This window comes from Gopherus evgoodei, chromosome 14 (genome assembly GCF_007399415.2).
Source record: "Gopherus evgoodei ecotype Sinaloan lineage chromosome 14, rGopEvg1_v1.p, whole genome shotgun sequence".
Lineage (NCBI taxonomy): Eukaryota > Metazoa > Chordata > Testudines > Testudinidae > Gopherus > Gopherus evgoodei.
Genome location: NC_044335.1, coordinates 12390099 through 12410547, shown reverse-complemented (window position 1 = coordinate 12410547; position 20449 = coordinate 12390099). Strand labels below are relative to the sequence as shown.

General features: G+C 42.0%; 1 protein-coding gene across 4 annotated transcripts in view; it reads right to left on the bottom strand.

The window, feature by feature from the left end:
• Nucleotides 1–20449, bottom strand: part of PMEPA1 (prostate transmembrane protein, androgen induced 1) — a 69674-nt gene that overhangs the window by 41785 nt on the left and 7440 nt on the right. The gene's annotated exons all lie outside the window — the stretch shown is intronic.

Sequence of the window (20449 nt, the reverse complement as noted above, 5' to 3'; positions counted from 1 at the left end):
TCCAGCTCTTATGAGGGACGGTAGATGCTAGGAGGAGGAAGACTGTAATTTGGTCACCTGTGATGCATGAGACACGGACTTGACTGTGGAGCAGAATGAACCACTTCATTAGAACAAGCAATGCAATTCCAGTGTCCACTTGGACACAGCTTCCAATTAAGATACTCGTCTGGTGGGTAGTTTTGTTGTAATGTTTACTAGGTCTAGTAATCACCAACTCTATAGACCATATGGAGCCACCACAATCATAACCCACTGCTGACACACCCATTAATACCAGCCAGATCACTCTTGAAATATTACCAGGAAACTGCAGGTGAAATACGCAAATGCCTAAACTGAGTAACCAAGCACCTTACGACTGTAAGGTTTGTCCCCTCACCCCATTCCTTTCCCTTCCATTTTATTGCGCATACTGACTGTACTTCATTCAAAATAGGACTACAAGCTCTTTGGGAAAGGAATCATCTCAAGTTCTCATGTTATAAAGCAACAAACGTTTTTTGAGAGGCCACCATGAAGACAATAAGAGCTGCTTAGTTTTTTGTTGCCATATATTTTGATGGAAGGAATTCCCAAGTGCCTCAGTTTAGCATTCAGCTTCCTGGTTCTCTTTTGGAAGTGGAAGTTCTTTAGCGCTCTATCCATTGTCCCTCATCCTTTAAAAGGTTAGAGTCGGAGATACTGGGTATGGCTACACTTGAAACTTCAAAGCGCTGCCGGGACAGCGCTGCAGCAGCACTGCCGTGGCAGCACTTTGAAGTGTGAGTGTGGTCGCAGCGCCAGTGCTGGGAGAGAGCTCTCCCAGCGCTGCACGTAAACCACATCCTCTACGGGTGTAGCTTGCAGCGCTGGGAGCCGCGCTGATTACACTGAGCCTTTACAGCGCTGTATCTTGCAGCGCTCAGGGGGTGTTTTTTCACACCCCTGAGCGCGAAAGTTGCAGCGCTGTAAAGCGCCAGTGTAGCCATGGCCTCAAACATCAACTGCATTTTTGAGAAAAAGCCTCACAACCAAACTAGAAATTTGCACTAGGTATTCAGGAGTCAGCAGGCAAAAGTGGGAAGGGGAAAAAAAGCAGTTAACCATAAAACTCTCTCAGATCAGTCTTACTTGAAATAGTATTCCCCGCCTGGGGCTTGTGTTTTGACCCCTTGCATGAAGAGTTTTAAGAGATTTATCTCAAATCCAAAGAGAGATGTAGTTAGGGATTATCCAGTGAACCCAGCACAGATCTTGGCTAATGCTGCCACTGGCGCTATTGTGGTTGTGCAAACTAACAAGTGTTTTAATGCCAGGTTGTCACAGCTAAAGGGCACGTCATTAAATGCAAAGAAGGTTCCATTAAAAAAATTCCCCTTTATTTGAGTGCAACATCGGGCTTGAATAGAAGAGAGAGATTCTTCTCCCTCTTACCCCTGCTCTGTCAAGCATAGTGTTTAGTGCATCCTCTCTTAGAAATGAAAACTTGTTATTCCCTAGAAATGCAGCTCCAGATGCCCAAGAATGCCAAAAGAGGCTTGTAGGCATCTCTGTGTGGATTCTCAGGGGAGGCTTTCTGTGCAAGCTACAGAATAAATCATTTTTTGGATTTGGAGGTTTTTGCAATATAGGCACAATCTGTAGCTGCAGTCAGGGTCCCAGACAAAGCCTCTGAGAATAACCATCTGACAGAGGGAGTTTTCTGTTGCAGACTACAGCTTTTAAGTGCCTTACAAGTCTTCTCTTGTTTTTTTTTTTCCTGTGTTCTGCAGTCTCCCCTTTTTGTGTAACATTTAAGTAGAAGGTTCTTGAATGGGGTTTAAAAAACAAACAAAAACCCTGGTCAGCCATTGGTCTGAATTTGAGTGAAATTAGGTTCATGGTAAGATTATTAGAATGTCTTATGTTGTATTCCAAACAACCCTTTTTAGGATAAATCAAGTGAATGTTAGGGAAAGAAGCCAAGATGTAGTGACTCCACAGAATAATTGTCATTAAAAAAAACTCACATTTAATCCTCTTCTACCCCTACTATAGAAAGACTAATTCTCAGCAGAATCTTTTTTCAAAAAAAATAATAAAAAATAAGGAGAGTGTGTGTGTGTGTGTGATGCCAATAATGAAAAACAACACAAACAAAAACAACAACCCAAACTAGAACAAGGCTTTGCTCACATGCTACAGGAGCAAGATAACTGGTGCAAGTATAACAAAATTAAAACCGTGGGTGCTTCCTACCAGTGTAACCATACTGATCAGAGCAGCCAGTTGCATACTTGGGCTTTCTGGGCTGGTCCAACATATTTACAGAAAACTTCTAAACAGCAGAAGATGTGGGAGTATTTGGTGCTGAAGCACTAAAAAAAAAATCATTCCCCCCCCCCAAAAAACAAATCCCTATCAGATTTTACTAAGTCTTTTCCTCACCAGACACATTGATTACATCTGTTCTTGACACTCCTCCAAACACCACCTATTCCCATCCTGGGGCTCCATTCTCTGAAGTCCAGCTCCTTGAGTCATTATTTCCACCAATGCAAAGTGAGTGCAAAGCCTTATTAAGAATGGTGGCATTTCACAGCCACTTGGCACTGGTGAAAGTGATTACTTTGCCCTGCACCTTGTAGAATCTGGACTTTTTTAGAATCATGCACAAAGCTTTTGGTTACAGCTTTTGACTGAGGATCCATTTATAAATGGTTTCTAAAGGACTAACAAGTGATTTATAGGGTTTAAAAGCATGTTACAAACATGCAGTAGAGTGTGTTATAGATGATTGATTATGAGCCAAGGTTATAAACAACCTACTGACTTGTCAGGCGATATGCCAATTGATTAATAGATGATTTAATAAATAAATTTCCTAACACTGTAAACTCTTTATCAATGGAACCTCAATATAAAGGATTACCTTTTCAATATACTGATTTCTGCAAGTTATGTTTTAATCAAAGAAGAAAAGGTGTTTTATATTTAGAGTGAATTAATGTAAAAATCAGTGCCCAAATTTAGGTCCATGAACCCCATAAATGTAATTATAACATATTCTTAAGAAAGCAAAGAGCATTTTGCAAGCAGCTTCAGATTGAATCAGAGAGTCTGGTCTAGTAGGCACTTAGGACCAAATTTTCCTGGGTGCTAAATACATACAGCTCCTACCAACTTCAACTGGAGTTGTGGCTTCCCAGCACTTACAAAAAATCAGGTCACTGAAGTGCACACACGTCTGCCTTCACAGAATGCACAGAAGTGTTTCCTCATTAACCAAAGTCTAAGTTTAGAACAGGAGCAACAAACAGAAAAGTGATCAAGACTTTAAGGAGAACAGAAAAATTAGTACTTTAACAGCTGTTTCCACACTAGACAACAGTGGAAGTTGCAGGCTACACATGACAGCTCCTAGGTCTGTCGAACAATGGGAGGGAAAAAAGAACAAACTATGCAGGTTTGTAGAATTAAATAGATCAGCTGGTACAGATGGTTCCTCATGATATTGCAGCCCTCTTGCCCCATACCCAATATGGCAAATATCTACTGTCATAAACATACTATTTTATTAATAGAATGACAATGGGATTTACAACCTATTTCCATTGAGTGAACTATGAAAGCTGTTTGTAGTCCAGCAACATACAGATAAGCTTCATAATCAGGACCTGCGCTACCATTTAGGCAGCCTAGGGCAATCAGAATAATTGGTGTGCGCCGTTTTGCCAGGGGGGCGGCAGACGGCTCCGGTGGAGCTGCCGCAGTCGTGCCTGCGGATGGTCGGCTCCTCACGCAGCTCCGGTGGACCGCCCGCAGGCACGACTGCGGCAGCTCCACTGGAGCCGCGGGACAGCGAAATTGCCGTCCGCATAGGGCACTCAAACCCCTAGCGCTGGTCCTGTTCATAATTAGATCTCATTGCTCTTGAAATATTTAACTTGCCCAGTTTACCTGGAAAGGTGCGAGACCAGGATTTGGGGCCTGGATACATTTGAAAAACAAACAAACAAAAACTCACAAAGAACCACAGAAATGTAGGGCTGGAATGGACCTTGAGAAGTAACTGGGTCCATCCTCCTGCACTGAGGCAGGACCAAATAAACCTAGACCATCCCTGACAGGTTTTTTTCCAGCCTGTTCTTAAACATCTCCAATGGTAGAGATTCCATAACCTCCCTTTGAAGCCTAGTTCAGCGCTTAAGAACCCTTATAGTTAGAGAGCTTTTCCTAACATCTAACCCAAATCTCCCTTGCTGCAGATCAAGCCCATTTCTTCTTATCCCACCTTCAGTGGACTCTGCATACCCAAGGGGTTAACATATTTAAAGACTGTTATTAGGGCACGCCTCAGTCATCTTCTCGCAAGATTAAACATACCCAGCTTTTTTTTAACATTTCCTCAAAGGTCAGGTTTTCTAAACCTTATATCATTTTTGTTGCTCTCCTGTGGACTCACATCTCTCCTAAAGTGTTGCACCCAGAACTGGACACAATACTCCAACTAAGGCCACACCAGTGCTGAGTAGAGCAGGACAATTACTTCCCATGTCTTATATATTATACTCCGGTATATACAACCCAGAATATTAGTCTTTTTTGCAACTGTATCACACTGTTGATTCATTCAATTTGTGATCAACTATAATGCCCAGATCCTTTTCAGCAGTTCTACCACCAACCCCATTTATTCCCCATTTTGTAGTTGTGCTTTTGCACTTTAATCTCGCCGATTTCAGACCAATTCTCCAATTTGTCAAGGTTGTTTTGAATTCTAATCTTGTCCTCCAAAGCACTTGCAAAAATACTGATGCCATCTGCAAATTTTACAAGAATATTCACCACTCTACTATCCAGGTTATTAATGAAATATTAATTAGTACCAGACATAGGACTGACCCCTGTGGGACCCCACTAGATATGCCCTCCCAGTTAGACAGTGAACCACTGATAGCTACTCTAGAAGTATGGTCTTTCAACCACTTGCACTCCCACTTTATAGTAATCCATCTGTACGCCTATCACCTTAGCAGCCTCATCAGTATTCATTGTAACTCCCATACAAGTAGCTATTTGCTACAACATTTTTGGGCCTGAGTTTCAAAAGACCTAACGACATTTGAGAACATGAAATATCTCTAACCCTTAATGCCATTACCCCCGCAATCCTCAGGGATACTCATTTTTTTTAAAAAAAAAATTAGTTTGGGCCATTTCTGTTTAAAAAAAAAAGGACTGAAAAAACCTCTTTCCAAATTAGCTGAAGTTATAGTGAATTAAAAGGGGAAGTAATTCACTGTTATACCAGTACGACTGCTTACCCAGTAGCACTTACATCCAACACTAACAGTCATGACTCATGGCTTAACCTTGGAAGGCTTAGATAAAATATACAAACTTTTCAGGCCTTATCTAACACCTTGGAGGTCACAGTCACCCTTCTCCTTCTCTTCCAACCTATCAGAGCCTTCCCTATCATCTCCGGTAACAGCAACACTCTTACCTTTTACATTTTGTTATACAATATTGGTGGCCTCAGGTGGGAGACTCTTATGGGCTGTCTGTCTATCTCGGAGTATCATGTCTTCCAGGGCCAGCTTTAAGCCAATTCCCCTGATTCCTGTGAATTGGGCCCCGCGCCTAAGAAGGCCCCACAGCATCCGGAAGAGGGGCCCTGCAAGGTAAGGCCCTGGAAGACAACTGCTACCAAGGAAGGACTCTCCGCCAAAGTGCCGCCGGAAACAGCAGCAACCGATTGAGCTGCCACTGAATTGCCGCCACTATCTTCGGCAGCAGCTCAATCGCTACCGCTGTCTTCGGCGGCAGCTCTTTCGAATCGGGCCCCGCATGTCCTAAAGCTGGCCCTGATGTCTTCTGTACAAAGGCCTCCGCTGCACCTGTTCTAACCCGGGGAGAAACCCCAGGAATCTTCACATACCAGACTTTGAGACAGCTAGCATTTCAGAAAGGACAGAGGTCTCCTAAGACTCTCACGTAGTGGTGGATACTTATCACAATCTGAAGAAGACTTTAGCTTTGGGTGGAACATAAAAATGTGCACTAATGATTTGTAATAACAATAACTGAATGCTGTCACTGAAAACATGTGACCTTCAGCTGGGCCAAGAATAATCTAGGCACTAGATCAAAGACCAAAACTTCAGCAGGTCACCCAATCCTGTCATGAATTCAACAGAAGGTAATGCTACAAATATCCATTTCTAGGCTAACCAATTGATTAAACAGCTAAATGGTCTCAGATACCTGATCTAGAGCTCAGGTAAGGTATATTATTTAGGTGATCATCCTTGGATCATGGCCATGATGCTGCATGTGGATATAATGTCGTGCCCCCTTAAATATAACGTAGCATATTACATGAGACAGAGTTGTGGGGTTCTCCTATATAGGATGCTGCAGATTCATAAATTTGTGTTTGACACAGCCCGAGAACACTACTTGGACTTCCATTAGAAATTAGCACTTTGTTAAACCCTACCTCACAAACCAAGCAGGAAGAAATCCTAGAAAAGCAATAAATACAAAAATACAAGCAAAAGTTTTATACAGAACATGCCAATGACTCAAACGGTGGTTTCCCTAGAAAGTTATTTATTAGTGATCAATACAAACCTGCTAGATCAGTGTTTCTCAAACTGGGGCAGCCACTTGCGTAGCGAAAGTCCCTGGCGGGCCGGGCTGGTTTGTTTACCTGCCCTATCTGCAGTTCCAGCCGATCGCGGCTCCCACTGGCCACGGTTCGCCACTGCAGGCCAATGGGAGCTGCTGGAAGTGGCACAGCTGAGGGACATTCTGGCCGCCAGTTTCAGCAGCTCCGATTGGCCTGCAGTTTGAGAAACACTGTGCTAGATGATAGATAACAGGCATTGAATTGCTTATTTTCTTTATGTATTTTAATGCAATATTATTTAGTCTCAACTCCTAGTTAATGGTACCATAACCAGTTTGAGCATCTGCTTCCAATTATTAGCGCAGGTAAACAATTTGCACACCACTGTGATATACACTGAGCTCTTTCACTCACGTAGCCACAATTCACAGAGAGGGGAAAGAAAAGAGGAGTAATGTCCTGCCAGTGAGTGTTATTTGGCATATACCGCTAAAGACTACCAGACTTGCATAGGAGATTTTCTGTATTAGTCTAAATTTGATGCATAAAACAGGAGGGCAACATGTGCCAGAGACATCAAACACCAAAACTAGAAAGCCAAAGGCTGCATTGCACCTCTCTCTCCTCCCAGCCTTTCCATTGTAAGATGGCAAGTGAGAAGCATAGGAAAGCAGTCTAGAAAGCAATTTAAAAGGTTATGTTAACACAGCCTTTCTCCTGAAAGACCTTTGCAATTACTTTCAGTGCTCCTGAGAGGACAGAGATAGGAAACTTTTTCACCCTAGAAAGAGATTAAGGGTCAGAGTGTCAGTGTAAATTACCGCAGTAGCTAAATAACTTGGGATTTCTAGGCTCAGAGTCTACTCATTGATTTTAAGTCACTCTGTTTTACAAGAACAAGTTTAGCTACACTGCAAATCAATTCCTTGTTCACAGAAGGAAGTAGGAAAAGTTATCTTGTAAAATGTAAACCGTACCCTCCATTTCCTTTGGGCAGATGGGATTCACTGGGCAGTGTGCAATTGTAGCACATGTGCATGCAATAAAGTTTTGATTGGAAGCAGCATCTCATACATTTATCATGAATGGAGGGAAAAAGAAAAGAAATCTACCAAGCTCAACACCCACTTGTGGTGAAAAGTTCTATCCGCCTCCTTGATCTTTCACAGCCTTTTAGGTGAAGTGAAGATACCCAACTGCTTTCAATTTCTAAACCTTACAAAAATAGCTAGATATAGGATCAGTCACACTTGGAATAGGTTACATGGGGTAAGAAAGCAGCCATTGGCTACTTTCCTCCCACACCACTTCAAATTCAGCTACAGGTGCATATGTAGCCCACTGCTGAGTGTGTTACCAGTCCCCTAGCCCCTCCCCGCCCCCATGCCAATCCACGGAGGATGAGTTGTTACAGCCGGTAGCGACAGAGGCTGGTTCTTTAGCTCAAGCTGTAGCAGCTCGTGTTTTTAGCTCTAGAGGTCTCTGGTTCAATCACTGATGTGTCAGCCAAGAGGGTGGCCATCACTCATATGCCACACAGTATACACACACGTTATCTGCCCATATGACTTACCCAAGAGGTTTTGGGACTGGCCTTGGTTGTGTGGGAGATGCTAGTCTGGAGTTTGTGTCATCATGCAGGGTTTTAGGAAGTTACGCCCTGCCTTTCTCCCCCGCCTCGTCTGGCTATCCTATGCTCATATTTGTCCATTAATCTGTATAACCCATTTTACATAGTGTTAAATATAAATGAGGCTTTCAAGGAGCAATGTTCAAAGTGAGTTCTTGCAAAGGACTTGAGCCATCACCTCTTTCCTCTCCTTTCATCACTTCTAGACTCCTCCTCATTGTTAGAGGAAAGATCTGAGATCTGGAACATTCAGTGAACTGTCGCCATGGATCAGTGCCCAACCACTTCTGTGGCTGCAATACTACTGAATGACCTTCTAAACCAGTGGCCCAATCAGCACCCAGGCCATGTGACATCCTCAGGGCCATATAGGTAGTATGTATATTGTATGGATGCAACCCACATAACAGAGAGAGAGCTGCATATGCAGCCCACAATAGTAATTAAGTTGAGAACCACTGTTCTAAATGGTGGCCCACAAAGTCCATCTACAAGCACGAACAAAGAACAGGTAGTTATATTAGTTTGGCCAACACCTGCTGCTGCAAGTGGTTTCATCTTACACAGTTTGTACAACTGAGTGGACTGCCTACAAAACAGAGGTGTGCACAGCTTAAGTGCATTTAAAAAAAATAAAAGTCTATGTAGGGGGCAACCATGTTTCAAGGTCCAAAATACATTTGGCACAAGATGCATCTGTATAATCTCTGTCTGGATAAGTTCTTTTATTTTAGTCAATAAGGGGAGTTCAAAACAAGCAAACCCTTAATATTCAAAGGCTATGAAGTGACAATCTCTGTGGCTGGCGAGGAACTCTGGATCAACCACCACCTGGGTTCTTACTCCCTGGAAGTAGCAGCCTCCTTTCTTCTAGAGTGCTGGCTCACTTCTTCCCTACGTTGTAAAGGCACAGTCACCTACTGATGTAGAGAAATTCCTTACAGGGAAGTCTGTTGGTTTAACAACGAGTATTCTCAGATCTCAAGATTAAGAGCCTTTCAGAAATCTCTCTCTTTCTCATAAGGTAGAGTGTGGACTTACTGCAAGATAGCTATTCCAGAACAACCCCCTGTGTAGACATGCCCTAAGATGGATAATGATTAGAAGAGAAAAGAATTGTCAATAGTCACACAACAGGTCCACGGCCAAGCTGGGAACCAGGGCTTCATGCTGTCTTCAAGGTGGATGGCCATCCTAAAAGGTGTATTAAGTTTCAAGAAGAGCACTTTTCAGAAATGGCCAAAATCCAGAGATTTCAGTGACAAGGTTGGGGGGAGATTATGCTCTCTAAAGATTGCTCATATGAGCATCAGTCTTCAGCTTTCATCAATGTTTGTAACCAGCATGGCCTTTGAAAAGCAAAGCCAATACGCACTGATCTACTGCAATCAATTCCCTGCCTTGTTGTATCTCCCCATGATAGCCAACAGAGGCTGGGTCAGCAAATGACTTATAATACCATTGGAAATGCAAGGACAGCTTTTAAATTGCACAAACCAATACCCCAAGTGTGCTCATTCATTTGCAGCTGGAACTTTTAATTTATTTTTAAATGAATCTTCATGGACTAAAGCAATGTCAGCCATACCTTTTGCAGCATATTCCACTGAAGCAACTGAATGCTAGGTAGAGGGTTTTCTCCAGCAATATTAGGAATCCATCCTTCCTCTCCTAAATAATCATATCCTTTCTTCATAAGAAAGGAAAAGTGATTGAAAAATATATACTGTATGTATATATATTCCTCTCCTGTTGGGAGTGGGAGAACCCTGTTTGAGAGATTAAACGGACAAGTGCAGAATAGTGATCAAGTCTCCCTTTACATCTCAACTTCCTTTTTTCCCCTTCCTAGGAGTCACTATTGCTGCATTTCTTCTATTGGTTAAAATGCTGCTCAGAAAAGAAACATGGTTTCCCCCCTTGAGAGGCCTGTACATCCTAGGAAGATGATCTGTCATAGTCTCACCCAGCTACTCCTTAGCCAAAGCTGAAGACAGGCCAAACAAACTCCCAAGACAGAGAAAAATTGTTAAACAACTGGTTGAATAAAGGGAAAGAGTGCTCATCCCACTAGTTAACAGCTGTATGGATGGAAGCTTTGCCCTGAATACCTAGTAACTAGTTTCATGGGCAATACCTGGTAAGCAAGCCCAATTTTAAAAAAAAGAAAAAAAGAAAAGAAGATGCTTTGGATGAAGGGCGAATGTTATGCCCCTCCAGAAAGGGGAGTGAAAGGCTTTATATGGCAACAGGAAAGCTTATCTAGCTCAGGGATAGGCAACCTATGGCACAGGTGCCGAAGGCAGCACGCGAACTGATTTTCAGTGGCACTCACACTGCACGGATCCTGGCTACCGGTCCAGAGAGCTCTGCATTTTAATTCAATTTTAAATGAAGTTTCTTAAACATTTTGAAACCTTATTAACTTTACATACAACAATAGTTTAGTTATATATTATAGACTTCTAGAAAGAGACCTTCTAAAAACATTAAAATGTATTATCGGCATGCAAAACCTTAAATCAGAGTGAATAAATGAAGACTCAGCACAGCACTTCTGAAAGGTTGCCGACCCCTGATCTAGCTTAATGTGAGGCTGCAAAGTCAAAGCATCATATCCACGGTTTCCTTTGTCCCGCAGTTCCAAAAGGGTTGGGTATCGGCCACAGAAAGTGTCAGCTGACAGTTGTTTGAGGCAAGGGAAACCTTGTATTCAAGTATCAGAGGGGTAGCCGTGTTAGTCTGGATCTGTAAAAGCAGCAAAGAATCCTGTGGCACCTTATAGACTAACAGACGTTTTGGAGCATGAGCTTTCGTGGGTGAATACCCACTTCTTCAGATGCATGTGGTGGAAATTTCCAGGGGCAGGTATATATATGCTAGCAAGCAAGCTAGAGATAACGAGGTCAGTTCAATCAGGGAGGATGAGGCCCTGTTCTAGCAGTTGAGGTGTGAAAACCAAGAGAGGAAAACCTGGTTCTGTAGTTGGCAAGCCATTCACAGTCTTGTATTCAAAGGGAAGTTCCCTCCTCTCCTTCCCAAGAGGAGGCAAACAAAGCAATCCAGGCTCACACTAGTCAGATAAAAGTGCCTAGAGCTACTAAATTATCCAACTTCTTAAACTAACAGCATTGATCAAGCTAGAAAACTGAGCTGCAGCTCTTGGCATCAGTACAATTAGAGACTACAGCTGCAAGAGAGTTTGCATTTTTCATCTTCCAGTAACAACAATTAACAAAAAATGTCTTTACACTCTGCCCACCACCAAATACTAAGAGAATGAACATTACAGATATCGTTTGGCTTGCAAATACAACGAAGAGTAATGTCATCTCCCAGCCTTCTTAAAAAAAAAAAAAAAAAAAAAAATATTACAGATGTGTTTAGTTTGGCAAACAGGAATTTTTTTCCCTATAACTTTATTCCTATTACCTTAGGTTTTGGGGGTTTTTTGTTTTGTTTTCCTTATGATGCCCCTCATATTTTCAGTTCAATCAGAGTGATCTGGATACAGGATTTTATTATGATGTTAACATTAGAAGCCATAAAAACCATTGTGCAACAGACCTACTGTACCTATTTTTGTAACAGCTAATTTCAAATTTTGCTTAATTTGTTGTTCTGTTTTTGTTCTTTTGGGGGGGGGGTTCCTCTTCATTTAAGTGGACCTATGTCTTACACCTGAGATCTTTTTTTGGAAAAGACTGTGTCTTGGTCTAATGCAAAACTAATATAAGGCTGCAGTAAAAAAATTCCTAGACATATAGTCAGGGAAGACGCGCACACACACACACAGAGCACATTCTGATCCTACCTATGCCAAGTGAATAAAAAAGAATATAGGATGATGCAAGATTTCGTCAAAGCCATAGGCTCTTTGAGACTGAAGCACACTTGTCATTTGGAGTACAACAGAGCTTGATGGTCAAGTGAATAAAGAAGTTCCTTAATGTTCGGGTACAACTGCTACTCTTATTCAAGAACAGCTAGTTCTTTACTCATTATTCCTACTTAAGGGCTCATTCCCCTCTGGCTCCATAACTGACTGACTAAATTAGACCTATTCACGCAGGTTTCCTTCAAATTTGAAATACCTTCTTTCAAAAAACTTAAATATCAATGAATGCAGCTTCTTTTAAAAAAACCCAACCGACTACTAATAAAAGGATATAGTGAATTTATCCAATTCAGTTTGACCATTATGTTTATTTTTCCTCACAACTCAGTCCTGTGGCAATGACCTACATATGTTTGATGAGCACACTATTTTCAGTGACACGGCCCTAGAATTCTGCATGATTAAAGTTCTCGGCAAGACATGATGGCAAAAGCTGCAGCAAGAGCAATTCATATACACTGCAAAGCGTCAGTCATTCCAGAGTTGGAGAATGAGGCTTCATCGCTTCATATGCAACCAGCTAAAATCATTAAAAATATTACACTAAACTTGGAGCATGAGAGACAAAACAAGAATATTTTAGTCTTTGAAGTTTCTATATACCAACAAGGTATAAAGTACCACATAGGAAAAGTACTTTTCCTTAAAAGTCTCCACTACAGGTCTAAGACAAGTACAAAGGAGATACCGTATCCTAAACTGGGAACAATTAAAACCTAAACTAATTTTCACTCTGGAATGAGTAAAACAGAACAATGTGACATATGGTTAAGTATTATAAAGGGGGAACTTTACTGGCAAATGTTCCCTCAGTGCTGAGCTCAGTTTTGAAGGGACCGATGTTGTATATGCTGGGGGGAAGTGGGGGAGGAGGGGCTATTGGAGCCAGCGAAGCACACAGGCCAATTGAAACCCTGAGTAGAGGCGGAGGGGAGGCTGTTTGCTCCCTCTCAGACATGGGAAGGAGGAGAGGGGGAACCACAGTATTTCCTACACCTGTACAAAAGGTTTAGGACTTGGTTTTCAGAGGAGCTAAGCCCCTGCAGCTCCCATTGACTTCCCTGGAGTTTGAGGTCATTGGTTCCTCTGATAATTGGGCCTATAATGTGCACGTTTCACATCACTGCCTTCTCAAAGCACTAGCAGGTGTAATGCGGCATCAAGCCTACCATGCACCAACAGGACAGAGTGAGCACAGAGACACCAGAAAACTTGGCCCCACTGAAGCCAATGACAAAACTCCCAGTTGCTTAGAGGGCCAGGATTTCACCCCAAATGCTTTACTGAGAACCAGAGAACATTCTCCTGCTCAGAAATCCTTCCCCCCACAATGTGCAAACTGGACAGCCAAGACCTCTGAATTCATCTCAGCTCCACAAGGCCCTAGATCCAACCTCTTCCCACTCAGCCACCCTCTTTGTGCACATGATTAACGAAAGCACAGCTACTGTATTGTGGGTGTTCCTGCACATGTGATGGCAGCAGGGGCCTTTGTATTTTAAACCACTAACTCCATCCAAGGGACCCGACTCCACCCTAAGCCACACACACCAAAGGAATGTTCAGATTAGCCAAGTCTGTGTGAGTAACTCCATTAGACATTAGTGTGTGTCTAGGATCAGCAACAGCAGCATGTGGAATGCAGAACAGGTGAGGTGTGTGGAGAGCAGGAGAGGTTTGGGATATGACTTCATTATGTTTTCCATTTGAAGGTTTTTTAAAAAATAAAATAAAATAAAAAAAAGCCCAACCCAACACATTAAAAGTTGGATTTTCAAACTCTTTCAACACAGAGTTAGGCCAATGCTGAGCACTTACAAAAAAAAATCTCATTGTAAGAGTGCAATCCTAGCCCTTGGGATTGAGAACAGTCAAGCATTTTCAGAGGTTGCAAGAACCTGCAGCTCCCATTCAAGTCAATGGAAGCCACAGGTGTCCAGCACATCTGAGAATCAGGCTATGCTTACTTAGGATCCTAATTATGGATTTAGAAGCATTAATTTAAGTACTCAGGTTTGAAAATTTTGGCCCCAATGTTCAATAGCTAGAAGTCTCATGAGACTTGATCCAAAAGGCATGGCTCCCTGCCCACACCCTGCAGGTAAGTCTAGCACGTGATTACCCAGTCTGTTAGTTTAAATAAAGTGAGAGTGGGAGAGGAATACAATTCAGACATCAGAAGAGATTCATCAGTGTTTGAGCAAAAGTCCACATCAGTTCTCTTCCTGGAGTCTACTTCCTCTTTGGGCCATTTGTGGGTGCACACACAGCAAATATACAAAAGAGCCATGATGGTCAGGGACACAACCCTATGCTCTGCGTGTCCCTAAACCTCTGACTGCCAGAAGCTGGGACCGGGTGACAGGGGATGGATCACTCGATAATTGCCCTGTTCTGTTCATTCCCTCTGAAGCATCTGGCAATGGCCACTACTGAAAAACAGGCTACTGGGCTAGATGGACCACTGGTCTGACCCAGTAAGATCGTTCTTATGTCTAGCTAGTCAAAGTGTTTAAAATTTCAATTTCAAAAATTGATGAAGTTTGTGCCAAATTATTCCCATTTCTCAGCCAGCCCTAGTGCACATGTTCAGTTCACTGAGTAATCAAGCCACTGAGCTCTGGGCTTCAATTTACTCTTCTGTAAGCTAAGTGCACCACAGATGTGACCAACTCAGCCCCTCGTGGAAAGGGGTACCCTTGAACTTGGGCATGTTGCAAATTTCATGAACTACATTTAATGTTGCCACTCACACCCATCTCCAGTATAATGCTTACCCACGTCCCCTGAGAGGTATTTATAAAGCACTTTGAGATCTGTACGCTGCAAGTGTTAAGTCTTGTATAACACCACATTTATTTCATGGGTGAAGCATTTCAGTTTTAGACCAAAGGGCTACATACGACCCTACACCTGCAGCAGAACTCATTGGCTTCATGGGTGCATGAAGATTAAAGATGATTCTGTGGTCCAAAATGGACCTCTTAGTCCTTCTCACATTGGTATGGTTGTAGTTGACAGACAGCAAGAGGACGGATGGTCCAGTGGTTAGGGCACTAGTTTAGGAGTTAGGGCTCAATTCCCTGCTCCACCCTGTGTGACCTCGGGCAAGTCCCTTAGCCTCTCTGTGCCTCAGTTTCCCAATCAGTAAAAGTGGTAATGATACCAGGACCTCACAGGGCTCTTGTGAGGATAAATACATTTAAGATTGTGAAAAGCACTTTGAGATCTATAGAGGAGACGCACTATAAGAGCTAGGTATTATTATTACTACTACAACAGCTGTCCCTTGATACTCTTGTTAGGACTTTCCCTTCTCTTCCACCCGCCGCAAACCCCCTTCTTGCTTTTGGCAGCACAGACAACAAGTGCCACGGCGGTGCCCGTGTTTGGCTTTACTACACGGCTAAGCAATGCTGGGGCAACTTTGAATCCCCCAAACAGAAGACAGACCACAGGAGTTTCTATCTGAGCAGAGCACGGTTTGAATATTTGGTGCACTTAGTACTGATGCATTCATTCACTTGAGCGCAGAGTGAAATTAATTCTCACCACTAGTCAAAGGCAAAGGAGAAAAAGTCACTCCAGAATAGAGGTCCTGACTAGAACCAGCTCTCCACTCAGACAGGATAACACCAAGGAAGCCAACGGAGCTGCATCTGAGAGGAGAATCAACCCACTTGCCCACTGTGTTTACTTTTCTAAGCTGTTCCATGGAAGTTTTGTTGGGATATGTGAAAATGGAATGCTATCTCTGCTCATGAACATGCAGGTATTGGGCCAAATTCTGAGTGCAATGGAATAATGGCATATACCAGTGCAACCCTGGATAACAGAGAGCAAGGGTTAAGCCAATATCTACAAAGACAATTAATATCAGCCTCTAGATTTTGAGGTTGGTTGAAGGGAACTATCACTGTAGTTATGTTTAAAAAAAAAATCACTATCTCAGTACACTTGGGTCACTAAGTGGAAATGACATCATTTAAATGTAATCTATTGTAATGAGCCTTAGCAACAAGTAGAAAGTGGTTTTTAAGTAATGGTTAGTGTTGTCTAACTGGTTACATTCACCAGTGTAATTGACACCTATTCCATCATCCTTAATACACCCACTTCTTTCTCTGATGCCATAAATAGATTAGAAAAGTTTCTGCAGATGGCCATGACCCCATTTGTTTGTGCACTTAGCCATGTATGAATCACTCTTGGCTTGCAGCACTACTTTGGAATTACTGAAAGATAACTAGTCGACACAGACACCAATAAATGAATCATGCTTTCCACAAGACCAAACCTTTGGGCTTTTACAGACACCAATTACAAAGTAAAATGAAAAGAACAAAGAAATTACTCAGTCAGTTTGCACAGTGTCTTGCAAAGTTGATTAATAGTTTTACAGAATTATTACTGACAATGTTTGCAGGAGCTTACAGTAACAAAGTGTCTACTTGACATTTTGGACAGCATGTGAAGAAGTGATACAAGACCAAAGAAACCCCAAAAAACAAAACAATTCCTGCATATATCCTTGCAAATGTATATAGATTTTTGTAATTAAATATTTTCACTTTTAGTAACTTTAAAACTGTTGGTTAATCATCAGCTTGCATGTGCGTATTTAATTATCAAGCTAAATTCTACTTGTTGGCTTGCACGAGTTGAGTTTGCAAATGTGGGCAATTAAGTTGCACCTGCTGAAGGGCAATTCCATATTACATGCCCAAATATTCAAGCTGCAGATGCAAACAAACAGCACTAATAGCCTGGCATCCGCAAATATGTTTGCACATGTAAATGCTTTTGTGCATGTATTTTAAGTGCTAAATTAGCCATACATAATTGAGAATCGTGGATAATTTTGTTAAATGATTTGTGCAGCATTGTACGTATATTGTGCACGCCTGCGCGCACACACAATTTGACGGCATTACAGATATACACCAATAAACACAGAATAATTTCAACAAGCATCTTGAGAAGTTAAAAATTCTGTGCTAATCTGAGCGTGAAAAATCTATAGTCCAACTCACATTAAAATGCATCTCAAAAAAGAAAACTCTTCTAAATACAGCATAAATGCACCTTTTCAAATACAAATTCTAAAGTTCAAGGGTAGTGTTCTACTGTATAAATTATACATGAGTCTCAAAATTTTTACTACACATACTGCAAAATTATTATTAGGTCATAAAACAGAAATAAGGTTTATGAGGACCCAGTGCTAAGATCAGGCATGTGAGCATGCATCACTTGTAAATTCAGCTACCATGCTTGCAGGTTTTATAAGATACATGGCCAGGAGCACTCATAAGCCCAATATCAGCATCCAATCTCAAGGACGTGCACAGCACAATAAAGAAACTGAAGGAAGACATTTTAGTTCTAGAGAAGGGTGCAGAAAGATACAGGTTAAATATACACAAGACATTGTTTTCCCTAAGGCATCCATATGGGACTAAGTATTACGTGGATCTGGAGACCTGGGTTCACATGCTAGTTTAGATTACAAATGGAATGGAGCTGGTCTCATCCGAACACCAGTTGACCAATGCCCACAAGCAGAAAGCTACCACTCTGGGGCAGTTGGACATTTCTGCACTAGAAAGTCCTGTGACCGGAGCAGAAGAAAAGCAGCAAGTCAGTACTAGAAGGCACTGGTGAAGCTATTTGCGAAAGCCTGCTTTCTAGGTCTTCAGGACATCAGCTTCCCAACCAAAATATAAATCTTGCACAGATCAGCTTCAAGAAAGAAAGATTATGTTCAAGAAGTAAATTAAATTAAACCTTTTTAAAATGTCTTCTGTGTTTCTATCCATCTTTCTTCTAGATCAGGGATTGGCAACCTTTGGCATGCGGCCCGCCAGGGTGCCAGGCTGGTTTGTTTACCTGCTGCATCTGCAGGTTCAGCCGATCACGGCTGCGGTTCGCCATTCCAGGCCAATGGGGGCGGTGGGAAGCGACGGGGGCTGAGAGATGTGCTAGCCTCCACTTCTCACCATCCCCATTGGCCTGGAGCAGTGAACCGCAGCCAGTGGGAGCAGCAATCAGCCAAACTTGCGGACACAGCAAATAAACAAACCAGGCCACCTGCCAAAGTTTGCCGATCCCTGTTCTAGATAAACCTGGATCCACGTTACATCCATCAAACACAACAGCCATCATTTTGCATGTGTGAGAGATTATGCGGATAACAAGCACCCTAGGCTTCTTCTGGGGACCAATTGTTAATTTGGTCAGGAAGGTGAGGTGGAGGTTGTAGAAAAGATTCTGAACAGCTAGAGAAAACCAAGCAAATTATTTGTATAAAGCGTCTGAAATGTTCATTTAAGTCATTATCTTCTAATATGTGAGATACAAGACTAAGCAGATTTATTTTCTAAATAATAAAAAAGTATCTTATTTAGGGAGAAAAATCTAAATCAGAGACCCTCAGCATTAGGTAGAAGGGAGACAGTCAAGGTAAGTCCTGTATAATATACAGTGTTCAAAATGCTAGTGCCAGTTTAGGTTTCTCACTGGAGGAAATTAGTGTATTCAAAAGAAACTCAAAGCTTTGATAATAAATTAACATCATTACTAATTTCCCATTTGGCATAATCCTGTCGTTAGCAGGTATACCACTGCATGTGATGAGCTAGAATTTTTAGCTGGCTCCAAGGTAGATAATAAATAATAATTCATAGCACTTCTATGGCACTTTTCATCAGGAGATCTCGAAATCCTGTATTTTATAGATGAGGAACTAATAATAAATGGCTGGTAATATATTTTTGCTATTCTTTTTAATAAAAAACAAACCTCTGATCACAGACTTCGAAAGAAAATTATGAAAAATTTTCATTACAAAGAAACATTTAAAATGCAGATCAAAGTGCTGCCTTCTATGCTATATTCCTTGGCAAACCATCAAAGCCCCTTTTACCTGGAATAGTTTGTCATCCTTATTCAGAGGATTTGGGTAACTGATATAGCTGAAATTTATCTGAAAAGAGATACTGCCTCATCAAATTATCCAATAGCCTTCAGAAAGTCCATCGAGTTTATTTTAAGTCATCTTTGGCAGTGTTAAGCAAATTACCTTTTACCAAAGAAGTAAAAATAAAATCAACCTGTAGTCCTTTGGAATTGTTGAAAACATTTCAGAATCAACAGGTATACAAATTATATCTATCCCACTCTGTCAGGGGCGGCTCTAGGCATTTTGCCACCCCAAACATGGCAGGCAGCTTGCCTGTGGGAGGTCCCCGGTCCCGCGAATTTGGCAGCAGCCTGCGGGAGCTCTGCCGAAGCCGCAGGACCAGCGGACCTTCCACAGGCATGTCGCCGAAGGCAACCTGCGTGCCGCCCTTGCGGCGACTGGCAGAGCGCCCCCTGCGGCTTGACGCCCCAAGCACACGCTTGGCGTGCTGGTGCCTGGAGCCGTCCCCGCACCCTGTAAATGACTATGCTAGCCTTTCAAATACTACCACTATTTGTACAGTATATGTGTTTGGACAATGTAATATTCTGCACTTGTACCTTGACCACTCTTCAAGGAATTCAAACAAAGACCATTAACTGTTGCAGCAATGAAGTAGGGAAGAAGCTACAGATGGAAATGTAGGCACCATGAGATGAAGGGTCAAATCCAGGTCTCACTGAAGTTCAGTGGAGTCTTGGGATGAAATCTCAGCTCCACTCAAATCAGTGAAAAAACTCCCATTGACTTCAGTTGGGCCAGGATTTCACTTTTCATTGATATCAATACGACAGGGATTTGATTCCAAGGAACAGATCTTCAGCTGGTGTAAATGATCATTCATCTCAGTGGAGCTATCACCATTTACACCAGATGAGGATCTGCCCCAAATAACTTGACCAAGATCACCCAGCAATTTGGTCACAGAGCCATTCCCCGTAGCCCCTGACTCTAATGAACGAACTGGCACATTCTCTCTCTGGATCTTGGTCTTAGTGCTTGCATACAACTCCCATTAATATTAATAGCCCCTTTGCTGCATGTTTGTTTAAGGAGTATACCCGTGTGAACAGAGAATATACATAATGCAGCCGAGGGCCCCTTATACATCTCTACTTGTCTGCCTTCCATGCCAAGAGTTGCTAGTAACAATGCAAAATAAATACTGCTGATAACAGACATATTGTAACCATCTGAACCAAAGAATTTAAAAGTACTGGATTAGAAAGCATGCCACATATGCCATTGCTTTATACAAAGCAAATGTTCTTAATTGAAAAATGGTTTTTATTTGAAGACCATTACAGGTAAATAGCCCTTTAGCTGATCAGAGTTACTAAATTATAACTGGTAATATTAAAC